Source organism: Triticum dicoccoides, chromosome 3B (assembly GCF_002162155.2).
Source record: "Triticum dicoccoides isolate Atlit2015 ecotype Zavitan chromosome 3B, WEW_v2.0, whole genome shotgun sequence".
NCBI lineage: Eukaryota > Viridiplantae > Streptophyta > Magnoliopsida > Poales > Poaceae > Triticum > Triticum dicoccoides.
In genome coordinates, this window is record NC_041385.1 from 692,579,627 (window position 1) to 692,590,261 (window position 10,635).

Consider the following 10,635-nt stretch of genomic DNA (forward strand, 5'->3'; position numbering starts at 1 on the left):
CCCTCATCAACAATCCTAAGCCACATGTGCTCTGGTTGAACTAGGCGTCCCTCAACGCCTGGTACATCGATGGACTCCCACTCGACAATGCGAGCTCGCTGTTTTCTTCGGTCGTCGGTGTCCGTAACATCAAAGATAGAGATTGTTTGGCCATACATTCATTGTTGCATTGTATCTGGTATGTTGATGGACACTTGGTTTCGTTAACCCACCTCACGGCACGACATCACATTATATCTCATTAATAATTGTTTTGCGTTGTAGTACATAGATCATATATTCATCATTTGTATCCTATAATCACACACACACACACACACACACACACACACACACACACACACGCACGCACGCACACACCTAATAGAAAATATATTTTTGATGATTATATCTTTGGAGTGGCTTTCATGATATCTACTATATACACGTGAAAGTACTTCTCACTATATTATGGTCTTTCGGGCCTATTATACCTGGTTTGCACTAGGGCCTTTGAAATGTCAGTCCGGGCATATGCCCAAACACAATGAAATGTTTACATGTGTGCCGCAAATAGAATAAATAGGAAGAAGGCAGGTTGGAAGTGAGGGTGGAGGTTGATTTGGTAGACTGGATTTCAGGGGTGCCGGACACCTTGAACATATAGGCTAGGTTTGGGGGGTCTGGTGGGATCTTTTTTTCCCTCGTCAAGGTTAAGCATTGTCAGAGCACCGAGCTGCTCCGGTATCTGTCATTGATAGTTCAGCCATGTAATGTTTTAGATCCATGCTGTAATCCCCACCCATCAAAAAGAAAACCGTTGTTTGGGACGTTTAAGTATATCTAAATGTTAAGCAATGTTTGCAGGTTATTGCATGACAGGTAGGCCAAATTTCAGCACGTTTGCAAGAGCACATACAATGATTTACAAGATGTTTTCCTTTTACGAAAATATTGCATGGAACCATGAAGCGGTCGAACCTATGCTCAACGCCGCACATCTCACAACACCTTTTACTGGGATCCGTGTCTTCCAGGCATAGTAAATGATGGCGGGAAATATTAAGAAATGATTAAAAAGCCTAGGCATGCTAATAAACCTACTGAAGGCTAGCACATAGGGAATAATTTAGTGGACTTGCCCTGGATAACGCGAACACTGTCTCCATGCATCTGTACTGTTCACATTTTTTTTGTGAAATTACTGTTCACAATTGTTTATATTTCTATATACTCAGCGTTTCTAGCCCAAAAAAATGGAAAAATAAAACTTAACATATCTTTTTTCTTTTGATGCATCACGTTGATAAGTATTCCTATACTACAAACTGTCCATCCTTCAAGAGTACTGTAGAAAATATTGTGTATTTCAATCTCAAAACAGATGATAAAAAGTAGTACGGATGGACAAAATTGTTTTTTATAAAACCTTGCAGTTCTTTAAAAAAATTGTTTGACAGGTAGAGCCTACAAGTTCTGAACTGTGAAACCACCTTTTTTGTTTCTGACAAACTAAGAAGTATTTGCGTTTTTTTGTTTCTGACAGGTAGAGATTGGGCAGTCCTGATATACGCTGCATACGGAACGCGAATGAAAAAAACCCGCGTCCCTTGTCCTGGCGGTATTCGACGACCTGGGCGTCACCGTGGCCGTCGTACACGGCGAAGAACTGTGCGGGTAGTATGTTGAGCAAGATCAACAAAGAGAAGGAGGTGCACGTCGTGAGAAAGAGGAAGGAATACAGCGTGCCCGGCGAGGACCGGGAGAAGCACATAGAGAGAGGACGCGTCGAACCTCGAGGTGCCGCTTCCGAGCTCTCGGGTCTCGGCGACCGATCATAATCCGCTTGGACGCATCGCGAGAAGGAGGCGCGCGTGGAGTAGGAGTGCGACGGCCTCAAACTGTGGACGGGTCGAGCCCTATTGTCCAGTTTGGAGTTGCGTGTCGGTCTTCTCCGCAAACCTCAGTCGCATCGCACTCTGACACCTCCATTGCATGGGAGCAGCGACGCTAGGTTGGACAGAGGAGCAGTATAGCGTGGCTCCATGGTGGACCTGCGTTTTCTTGTGATCACGCCCGCGCTGCCGGCCGCCGCCGCCGCTATTCAACCCACCCATTGTCCAGGTCGGCGCTCGAAGAAAACCCGATAGCCTAGCTCGCCTCCACGGGTACACGTCGTCCATGTCCTGAACTCCGCGAGATGGGGCTGGCGGAGCTTTGTAGGCAGCTGCGGCCTCCCCACCGTCGGTCTTGTCGCCTTTGACCAAATCTGCAGCCCGGGTGTATCACCTGCACCGCAAGATGCGCACAGAACCCCGCCGGCCCGGCGGTCATGCAGGACCGTACATAGAGCGTCGATGCCGCGACGGGAGCAGGAGGCACCATAAGAGCGCCGTGAGGGAGTTATGCGCCCACTGAAGCGTGGCGGAGGCCATGGGTGACAACTCCATAAGACCATGACCGTGGTGACGGGCGAGGATGTGGGAAACAGGCGTGCAACTCTAGCGTATATATAGATTTTCTGAGGAAAATAAAACAAAAAATAAGGCGGCAAGAGAGACCAGAACGGTCGAGAAAGCAACATTGAGAAAACACTCACTCTGCGGCACTTGATGATGTTATGTACCTAGGGTAGGGTCATGGACCTACCTAGAATACCATACCCAAGGACATCTTTAGACGAAGCCATCTTCCAGTCGACCAAGGGGGATTCCACTCGACCAAGAGTGACTCCACTCGACCGGCTAGAAGACACTCGACGAACCTAAAGACACTCGACCATGAAGACTCACTCGACCATCAGGAGTTCAGAATCTACTCTGTATCCAAACGGTCTGTAATTAAGTAGTCTTAATGGTCATGATGACACTTTATGTAGGGCGTTACCAGTAACGCCCGGCCTTAATGTACTTTAACCCTCTGCTACGTGGGTAGGCTAGGGTCCTGGCGTCCTCTATATAAGCCACCCCCTCCACTGGTAGAAGGGTTCGCACCCCTGTAACTCATATACGCATAAACCAGTCGACCGCCTCCGGGCTCCGAGACGTAGGGCTATTACTTCCTCAGAGAAGGGCCTGAACTCGTAAAACACTCGTGTGTACAACTACTCCATAGCTAGGATCTTGCCTCTCCATACCTACCCCCCATTCTACTGTCAGACTTAGAACCACGACAGTTGGCGCCCACCGTGGGGCAGGTGTCTTAGCGACTTTTTTTGGAGAAGTTGCAATTTGTCCGATCGCCTTCATCGTGGTTTCCGGCGGAGCTCTGGTCAAGGGCCGCGAGATCCGTCTCGGTGCGCTCGCTTTCATCGCCGACGACTCCTCTTGGCTCCAGGAGGCACCATCCGACATCGAAGCGCTCCCCGTCCGCGGGGCGACGCACTTTCGGGCGTGTGTCCGCGACGTCCTGCTGCGGCAGCCGTCGACCCCATACCGGTCGACTCCTGTGCCGTCCTCCCTCCCTGTCTCCCGCCAGCGCAAGCGCTCCGGTCGGTCGAGGCTCCAGCGATGGGTGAGGCACGCAGTGGCTCGCCAATCGGCCACCACCCAAGTCGCGGCAATTGAGCCCGACGAATCTCTCTACGGCCTGTTCGACCTGTCGACTGGCTCCGTAGAGACTGCATCCGAATGCGATAGCAGTGATCCAGCGGCGGAGGTCCTGATGGTCAACGGTCCTCGTAGCCCTCCTGGTTTCCCCCGCAATGACGGGATGGATGACGGAGGCGACCCCGCTCAGGCCCACGAAGAGTATCAGCCCGAGCCACTCACTTCCCAGCAGAGGGAAGAACTTCGCCGCCGGAACATGGATGCCCTGCATACTTCCATTGCAGGAGAAACTCCTGAAGCTCGTGCCCTGGAAGAGGCGCGTTTGGCCAACTTGGCTGAACGCACTCGACTGGAGAACCTCCAGCGAGCACTCGACAAGCGTGCGCGTCAGCGAGTACCCGACTCCCGCCGACGTCAGCTCTTTCCGCAACCGACTCAGGTATATCGAATCCCGATTCAAAATTTGGCAGCTGCAGCCCGTATAGCGGAGTCAATTCAGCCCTCTCAGTCGGAGGCTGGAAGAGGCTTGACGCAGATCAGAGATTTGCTCCGGGCGGCAGGAGATCAGAACTCAGCTGTGTCGCAGTCGCGCAACAGGATTCACAGTCGATCCGTCGCTGCGAATACTGTTCAGTCGGCTCACAGTCCAAGGTCGCCTCCGAGGCGCGTAGGACGTGAAGGCCGGCGGGACCATTATGACGATCGATTTGATCGTGATGACAGGCGTCGAGTGCCCACTCCTCCCCCGAGAAGTGGGTCTAACGCCCATCGGCAGCAAGATGACAGACGCCAACTAAGTGTTGGACGGAGAGCTCTAGTCGACCCCAGAGAACTAGGCTTTGACGCGAGATCCATCATCGTGCAAGGTTTGGTCGACCGAAACAGAGCTCATAGAGGTGGCCATGACAGAGATGTGCCCACAAGCAGCCGAGTTCACGTTTCAGGTCCAGAATGCTTTAGCAGAGCCATCAGAGCCGTAGTGATACCCCCCAACTTCAGGTTGGCGACTGGAGTGAGTAAGTTCACCGGAGAGTCTAAGCCTGAAACTTGGCTTGAAGACTACCGGGTGGCTGTTCAGATTGGTGGCGGTAATGATGAGGTGGCCATGAAGCATTTGCCACTTATGCTAGAGGGTTCAGCCAGGGCGTGGTTGAATCAGTTAGCTCCTAGCAGCATTTACACTTGGGAAGATCTTTCCCGAGTGTTCGTCGGGACGTTCGAGGGAACTTGCAAGCGACCGGCCGGATTGACAGAGCTGCAAGTTTGCGTACAAAAGACGAGTGAAACTCTGAGAGATTACATCCAGAGATGGATCACTTTGCATCATACTATAGAGAACGTGTCAGACCATCAAGCGGTCTGCGCCTTCAAGGATGGTGTCAAGAACAGAGAGTTGAGCCTGAAATTTGGTCGAACTAGAGATATGACCCTGAGTCGGATGATGGAAATAGCCACCAAGTACGCCAATGGCGAAGAAGAGGACCGACTCCGGAGTGGCAAGTACAAGCCGAGTCAGTCGGATAAAGGAAACTCCAATCGGAAGCAAAAGCAGAAGGCCGAGCCAGCTGCTCCTGGAGAGGCTCTGGCCGTGACTCAGGGCAAATTCAAAGGGAAGCCCAAAGGATCTTGAAACCCCAAGAAGGTAAAAGATAAGGAAGGTAATGACGTGATGGATCTACCGTGTCATATCCACACGAAGAAAGACGAAGAGGGTAACTTCATCTACCCAAAGCATACCACTCGCCAGTGCCGGCTCTTAATCCAGCAGCTTCAAGGGAAACAGCCGAAGGACAAAGAGAAGGAGTCGGACAAAGCTGAGGACAAGGAGGACAGTGATGGAGAGTACCCTCATGTCAACTCCACTCTGATGATTTTTGCCGATGTAGAGAGCAAAAGTCGACTGAAAGTGATCAACCGTGAGGTCAATATGGTCGCCCCGGCGACACCAAACTATCTGAGATGGTCGCAAACTCCCATTACTTTCGACCAGTCTGATCATCCTACTCACATTGCCACCCCTGGGAGGCAAGCGCTGGTGGTCGACCCAGTCGTCGAAGGCACTCGACTGACGAAGGTATTGATGGATGGAGGCAGTGGATTGAATATACTGTATGCAGAGACGCTCAAGGGAATGGGCATTCCGATGTCCAGGCTCAGTTCCAGCAACATGAGTTTTCACGGAGTCATCCCAGGAAAGAAGGCTGAGTCACTCGGCCAAATAGCTCTGGATGTAGTGTTCGGCGACTCGAAGCATTTCCGCAAAGAGAAGCTGACATTTGAAGTCATGGATTTCCGAAGCGCCTACCACGCTATTTTGGGAAGGCCAGCCTATGCACGCTTCATGGCTCGACCATGTTATGTGTACCTCAAGTTAAAGATGCCTGGCCCCAAAGGCGTGATCATCATCACTGGCAGCCGGAAGAAGGCAGAAGAGTGTTTCTAGAAAGGCTCAAAGATTGCGGATGACCAGATAATAGTGGTAGAGCTGGAGGAATACAAGAAGAATGCAGATCCGAGTGATTTGCTGCGGGCCAAGAAGCCCGCCACAGAGTCAGATTTCAGTCGTCCGGGGAGACGAAGCCAGTTCATATCCACCCGACTGACCCCAATGCAGCTCCGACCCATATTTCCACAACACTCGACTCTAAATAGGAAGAAGCGCTCATCCAGTTCCTCCGTGAGAACTGGGACATCTTTGCATAGAAGCCAGCTGACATGCCGGGTGTTCCCAGGGGGCTGGCTGAGCATCGCCTTAGAGTCGACTCAAAAGCGAAACCCGTTAAAGAACATCTTCGACGGTCCGCCGTTCAGAAGAAAAAAGTCATTGGCGAGGAGGTGGCTCGACTCCTTGCAGCAGAGTTCATCCGAGAGATATACCACTCCGAGTGGCTCACCAATGTCGTCATGGTCCCCAAGAAGGACAACTCACTTCGTATGTGCATTGATTTCAAACACATCAATCGGGCCTGCCCGAAAGATCATTTTCCTCTCCCTCGCATCGACCAAATTGTCGACTCGACCGCAGGGTGCGAGAGATTGTCTTTTTTAGACGCTTATTCCGGGTATCATCAGATCCGTCTGTATGGACCCGACGAAATCAAAACAGCTTTCATCACTCCATTCGGGTGCTTCTGCTATATCACCATGCCATTCGGCCTCAAGAATGCCGGAGCCACGTTCATGAGAATGATTCAAAAGTGTTTACTCACTCAAATCAGTCGGAATGTGGAAGCGTACATGGATGATATCGTGGTCAAGTCGCGAAAAGGTTCCGACCTATTGACTGACCTAGCCGAAACATTTGCCAATCTCAGAAGGTATGATATCAAGCTCAATCCATCGAAGTGCACATTCGGAGTACCTGGCGGAAAGTTACTCGGTTTTCTCGTTTCAGAACGAGGAATCGATGCTAACCCAGAAAAAGTTGGCACCATACTCCGAATGAAGCGCCCTGTGCGTGTGCACGACATCCATAAGCTTACTGGATGCTTGGCCGCTTTAAGTCGATTCATTTCTCGCCTCGGTGAAAAGGCATTGCCCCTTTACCGACTGATGAAGAAGGCAGACAAGTTCGAGTGGACTCCAGAAGCTGATGCAGCATTTGCCGAGTTAAAAACTCTACTCTCCACCCAGTCGGTTCTTGCTGCTCCAATCAGCAAAGAGCCTCTGTTGCTTTATATTGCAGCCACAGGACAAGTCGTCAGTACAGTACTTACGGTCGAGCGGGAAGAGGAAGGGAAAGCCTTCAAAGTTTAGCGTCCAATGTATTATCTCTCTGAAGTATTGACCCCATCGAAGCAAAGATACCCTCATTATCAGAAGCTCGTATATGGGATCTACATGACCATGAAGAAGGTTGCTCATTATTTCTTTGATCATGACATTACAGTCGTCAGCGACGCACCATTGTCAGAGATTCTGCATAACAGAGATGCAACTGGTCGAGTGGCTAAATGGGCGATTGAACTCCTTCCCCTTGATGTCAAATTCGGGGCAAAGAAAGCCATTAAGTCCCAGGCTATAGCAGATTTCCTTGCCGAGTGGATTGAGCAACAACAGCCGACTCAAGTTCACTCGGAGCATTGGACCATGTTCTTTGATGGCTCTAAGATGTTAAATGGTTCTGGTGTTGGGGTTGTTTTGGTTTCCCCCCGAGGAGACAAGCTCAGATATGTACTCCAGATCCACTTTGATTCCTCCAACAACGAAGCAGAATATGAAGCACTCTTGTATGGGTTGCGCATGGCCATTTCACTCGGCGTCCGTCGTCTTATGGTTTATGGCGACTCAGATTTGGTGGTCAATCAGGTGATGAAGGAGTAGGACGTTAGAAGCCCAGCCATGACTGGATACTGCAATGCAGTGAGGAAGCTTGAGAAGAAGTTCGAAGGGTTAGAGCTCCACCACATACCCCGACTGAAAAATCAAGCAGCTGACGATCTGGCGAAGATAGGATCCAAGAGAGAAGCCATCCCCGGTGATGTGTTCTTGGAGTATATCCACACTCCGTCAGTTGTAGAAGATCCTTTTACCGATGAAGCTCCACAACCTAAGAGTGTTACGGATCCGACTGAGGTTGAAGTCCCAGCAGTGGTCGACCTGATCATGGAAGTTTTGGTAATCGCTCCAGATTGGACAGTACCATACATCGCGTATATCTTGAGGAAAGAACTCCCGGAGGACGAAGAAGAGGCTCGACAGATCGTCCGCCGATCTAACGCCTTTACCGTGATAAGAGGACAGTTGTACAGAGAAAGCGCGACTGGAGTTGGTCAGAAATGCATAACACCGGAGGAAGGTCGAATAATCCTTGATGACATCCACTCGGGGACCTGTGGCCATCATGCGTCCTCTCGGACCATCGTGGCCAAAGCATACCGAGCCAGATTTTATTGGCCAAGAGCGAATGAAATGGCGAAGGAGATAGTCGACAAGTGCGAGGGCTGCCAATTTTACTCCAATATGTCACACAAGCCCGCATCAGCTTTGAAGACTATACCACTCGTCTGGCCCTTTGCAGTGTGGGGTTTGGATATGGTCGGTCCTTTGAGAACAGGCAGAAGCGGTTTTACCCATGTGCTGGTAGCAGTCGACAAGTTCACTAAGTGGATCGAAGCTAACCCATCAAAAACCTCGATGTCGGTACTGCCGTCAGCTTCATCAGAGAATTAATATTCAGATATGGGGTCCCGCACAGCATCATCACGAACAACGGGTCAAACTTCGACTCCGAAGAGTTTAGAGCTTTTTGCATGTCTCAAGGCACGCGAGTCGACTATGCTTCAGTCGCTCATCCACAGTCGAATGGACAGGCAGAACGAGCCAACGGTTTGATTCTCAAAGGGTTGAAACCCCGTTTGATGCGTGATCTTAAGCATGCGGCTGGTGCATGGGTTGACGAACTTCCCTCGGTGCTTTGGGGGTTAAGGACCACGCCCAACCGGTCGACTGGAAGAACTCCATTCTTCTTGGTCTACGGAGCTGAAGCAGTCTTGCCGAGTGACCTTCTCCACAATGCTCCCCGAGTCGAGCTCTACACTGAAGCTAAAGCAGAACAAGCGCGGCAGGATGCAGTCGACCTATTAGAGGAAGAAAGGGAGATGGCTCTGATTAGATCGACCATTTATCAACAAGACTTGCGTCGCTTCCACGCCAAAAACGTGAAGAGTCGAGCCTTCCAGGAAGGAGATTTAGTTCTCCAAGTGGATCAGCAGAAACCACACAAGCTTGCTCCTTCTTAGGAAGGTCCCTTCATCGTCACCAAGGTTCTCCACAATGGAGCATACCGTCTTTATAATGTCGAACATCAGATCGACGAGCCCCGAGCTTGGAACACGGAGCTTCTCCACCCCTTTTACACCTAAGTATTCACTCGGATGAGTTGTAATAGAAGTACTTCAGTAGTTTATTTATCAAAGACAAGAGCTTTATAATCTTCCCAGTAATCGTTATTTCTTTTGCCCACTCAAAACAATCCCCCAGTGGGTGGCTTGGCTGCGAATCCGATTCGCCCAAGTCTGTAAAAAAACAAATCCTAACCGAGTGGTGAGCCAGTCTCCCACACGAAGGCTTAGCTGCGAAATCCGTTTCGCCTAAGATAAACAAAATCCTACCGAGTGGTAAGCCAGCCTTCCACTCAGAGGCTTAGCTGCAGTCCAAGTACTCGCCTAAGATAAATAAGATCCTGTCGAGTGGTAAGCCAGCCTTCCACTCGGAGGCTTAGCTGCAGTCCAAGTACTCGCCTAAGATAAACAAAATCCTGTCGAGTGGCAAGCCAGCCTTCCACTCGGAGACTTAGCTGCAGTCCAAGTACTCGCCTAAGATAAATAAAATCCTGTCGAGTGGTAAGCCAGCCTTCCACTCGGAGGCTTAGCTGCAGTCCAAGTACTCGCCTAAGATAAACAAAATCCTGTCGAGTGGTAAGCCAGCCTTCCACTCGGAGGCTTAGCTGCAATCCAAGTACTCGCCTAAGATAAACAAAATCCTGTCGAGTGGTAAGCCAGCCTTCCACTCGGAGGCTTAGCTGCAGCATTTCGCTCTCCTAAGTACAAATACAACGTGCGCTTCGCAAGGAGGACGAGGTGCGGGTCGACTGCTACCCTCTCCTTCCGAGCTACGCCACAAGTACAACGTGCGCTCTGCAAGGAGGACGAGGTGCAGGTCGACTGCTACCCACTCCTTCCGAGCCACGCCACCAATACGAAATCCTACCGAGTGGAGAGCAAACCTCCCGCTCGGGGGCTTAGCTGCAGCCCAGTGCTCGCCTAAGTATCTGAAATCCTACCGAGTGGAGAGCAAACCTCCCACTCAGGGGCTTAGCTGCAGCCCAGTGCTCGCCTAAGTATCTGAAATCCTACCGAGTGGAGAGCAGACCTCCCACTCGAGGGCTTAGCTGCAGCCCAGTGCTCGCCTAAGTATCTGAAATCCTACCGAGTGGAGAGCAGACCTCCCACTCGGGGGCTTAGCTGCAGCCCAGTGCTCGCCTAAGTATCTAAAATCCTACCGAGTGGAGAGCAAACCTCTCACTCGGGGGCTTAGCTGTAGCCCAGTGCTCGCCTAAGTGTATTGGGGAACAAGTCGATTGCAATGAGCGCTTCGCTTTAACCTG